Below are 3,606 nucleotides of genomic sequence, written 5' to 3'. Positions count from 1 at the left end.
GCCTGGAACCAAAATCAGTTACCATGGAATCGATTCTGACTCACGGCAATCCCATATGTGTCAGAGTAAAATTACACGCCATACGGTTTTCAATGGCGGATTTTTTAAAGACTCAATTGTAATGCCTATCTTCTGAGACACCTCTGAGAGGACTCAAACCACCAACTCTTCATGCACCACCCAAGGAACAGCTTTAAAACTGATGCCTTGCGGAATATTGCTGCCAAAATGGAAACCCAGGACTCAAACAAGTCCTTAGACACACATGTTCATGACAGTGTCATTTGTGATTGTCAAAATGTAGAAATAACCCAATGTCCAGCAAGAATGGAGAAACAAATTATGGTGTGTGTGGGTGTGTTTGTGTGTGTACAATAGAATATTTTTCAGTCATAAAAGAGAATGAAATGCTGATTACATGTTACAGTATGAATCTTGAAAATATTATGCTAATTGAAAGAAACCAGATACAAAAATGCCACATATTATGCGAGTCCAATTATAACAGGTAAATCCAAAGAGATAGAAAGCCAGTTTGGTGGTTATCAGGTGCTAGGGAGAGAATGGATGGAGACATTTTTTCGTGGGTATTGTTGTTGTCGGTAGTTGTTGTTGTTAGGTGCCCTCAAGTTTTCTCTGACTCACAGCATCTCTATGCACAACTAAACAGAACACTACCTGGTCGTGTGCCATCCTCACAATTGCTGCTGTGCTTGAGTCCATTGCTGTTGCCACTATACCAATCTGTCTTCCTCTTTCTCACTGGCTTTCCACTTTACCAAGCCTGACATCTTTCTCCAGGGGTTGGTCCCTCCTGATAACATATCTGAAGTATGAGGGACAAAGTTTTGCCATCCTGGCTCCTGAGGAGTATTCTGGGTGATTTTTTGGAAGTAGATCAGTCAACCTTTTCAATGACTGATTTTTTGGAAGTAGATCACTCAGGCCTTTCTTCCACAGCACCTAGGTCAGACTTGAACTTTCAAACTTTTACTTAGCTGCCAAGCACATTTATCAGTTGCACCACCCAGGAACTCCTCATGGCAGAAAGAAAACAAAAATACCAGCTTCATAAAATTTAGCAATATGATGCTCAGCCTAGTGGAGCCCCTTGACTTCTTAAAGACCTACTGACTCTCCATCTAACATCTGTGATTCTTTTACTTTAATGTGATTTCTAGGAGCTTCATTGGGTCTCTGTTTCAAGCAGTGGGTGAGGTTTCCCATTTCATCCCCTCTTCAGAGGTGAGTCCCAATTTTTGGAGTGAAAGATATTCAGTTGGGTTTAACTTGCAGAAACTGTGTTGTTGTTGTTGATAATGTTAAGTGCCATTGAGACGGTTCTGACTCATAGTGACCCTGTATAGAGTTTCCAAGGAGTGGTTGGTGGGTTTGAACCGCTGACTTTGAAGTTCAAACCAACTTTGTGGTCCAGGGCTTATCGTACAGTGCCAAACTGGAAAATACATGCACGTAGATTTACAAATAGAGGTCTTTTGTGAGCTGATGGATCTGGATAGTCTTAAAAGGCCTTTTCAGCTGTGTGCATATTATCTGCCTCAGCAGTGGCTTCTAAATGCCCATCAACTGGGAAGTAATGAACATTGCACAATACATGCCCCACCACAGAGCCAGAACAAAATGGCGACTTCCGTGTGATGAATGTCTCAGTTCTTTCATACACTATTTGAGTAAATGATAAAAGCAGCAATTAAGGTTTAATGGGGTGTGTTTACAAAAGTTTTTTTTTTTAACCAGTGCCAATATATACAATGAGTAGTCTGTATATTTATACACTCCAAGGTGGAGTCTAGGTTACTTTCTTGGTAAACATGAAAACTTGCTGTACTTAAAAGGTTCTTGCTAACTTTTTTCCTCCCTATGACGTCCAAGGCTTTTACTTTGATGGATTCCTTCTTGTTGTTACCCGAATCTGAAATGAAAGCATTAAGATAAATTATCCTCATTCTGTGACTCGACTAGTAAAGGTAAAACACCAAGTGATACCGCTGAAGCTGTACTTCAGTGTGGAGTCTGTAGGTAGTTCAAATGATTAGTGTGCTCAGCTGCTAACTGAAAGGTTGTTAGCTCAAGTCCACCCAGGGGTACCTTTGAAGCAAGGCCTGGAAATCTACTTCCAAAAATATTGAAAAGCCTACAGGGCACAATTCTACTCTGAAAACATGTGTGGGCATCATAAGTCAGAGTCAACTAGATAGTAACTGGTAGTATTTGAGTAAATAAAAGAAAAACCGATGACCAGTAGAAATGCTTCTGAGATCCAAAGGAAAATCACCCTTCTGAACCATGTTGAGTTTCTGCTGGGTAAAATTAGCTGATTAAAAGTTATGAATGAAAGAGTTTGTTTGCAAGTGTTTCTGTTTTGATCATTTTCTGGCCCACTTTGCTTTGCTATAATTTGGATTATTCTATATCTTGTAAATTTTCATAATAAATACAAGATTGTTAGATTCCAGCCTAAAGAGAAAATGATTTCATGGTATGGAAAACCAAGGACAACTGGTTTTCATTGAATAACCACCAGTACCAGCTGCTCTTAAGTCATCTCCAAGTTAGAGTGACTCCATGAGTAGAACAGAGCTCCACAGGGTTTTCAGTGGCTGATATTTCCATAAATAGATTTCCAGACTTTTCTTCCAAGGTACCTCTGGGTGAATTCGAGTCACCAACCTTTTGGTTAACAGTTAAGCACATTAACTTTTAAAGGCCTTCAAGGAGTCTGCAAACACTCTGATTTCTAACACTCTTCCTACATGCATCCTTTTGTACCCATTCTATGCCCTTCCCTCTCACTAGAGACAGCACAGATGTACCAGGCCTGGGCAGTGGCCTTTCCCTGGGCTGCACCCCAACACCAGGCCTTGTGTACAGTACAAGACCCCTCAGTGCACACTGCTCATCACCACCCATCGCAGATCTGCTCAATTGTTCCCTGTGAGAAGTGATCCCTTCCTGTCCCTCCACCTCTGTCCCTGCAGACATTGCCAAACAAGGCAGCCTTCCCTGCTAAGATGAAGAGACAGTCTCAGAGAAGGCAAAGACGTCTACAGACAAAGTCAGTAGGGCGAAGAACAGGGATGCAAACCTAGGATTTTTGATTCCCAACACAGGGCTGCTGAAATGCTCTCTCTCTCTTTTGTTGTCTTGAGCTGCTGAGTTGATTTGGACTCATGGTGACCTCAGGTGTTACAGAGTAGAACTGCTCTAGAGGTTTTTCTTTGTTTTAAATTGTAATCTTTCTGGAAGCAAATTGCCAGACTTCTTCCATGGTGCTGCTGGGTAGGTTTGAACCACCAACCAGCTGAGCCCAAGCTATTTGTGATACCCAAGAACCTCCTACCTACCTATCTATCTACTTACCCATCCATCCATCCATCCATCTATTGCTGTATGATGTAGGATACAGGGTCATGGAAACCCTATACAGGGTCGCTATGTGTTAAAACCAACTCAATGGCATTGAACAACACCAACATATGTAGAGAGATGATGTTGTTGTTGTTAAGTGCCGTCGAGTCGGTTCAGACCCATAGCGACCCTGTACAGGGTTTCCGAGGGTGTAAATCCTTACGGGAGTAGAAAGCC

Source organism: Chrysochloris asiatica, unplaced genomic scaffold (genome assembly GCF_000296735.1).
Source record: "Chrysochloris asiatica unplaced genomic scaffold, ChrAsi1.0 scaffold00049, whole genome shotgun sequence".
NCBI classification, from domain to species: domain Eukaryota; kingdom Metazoa; phylum Chordata; class Mammalia; order Afrosoricida; family Chrysochloridae; genus Chrysochloris; species Chrysochloris asiatica.
This window is presented reverse-complemented; position numbering follows the sequence as displayed.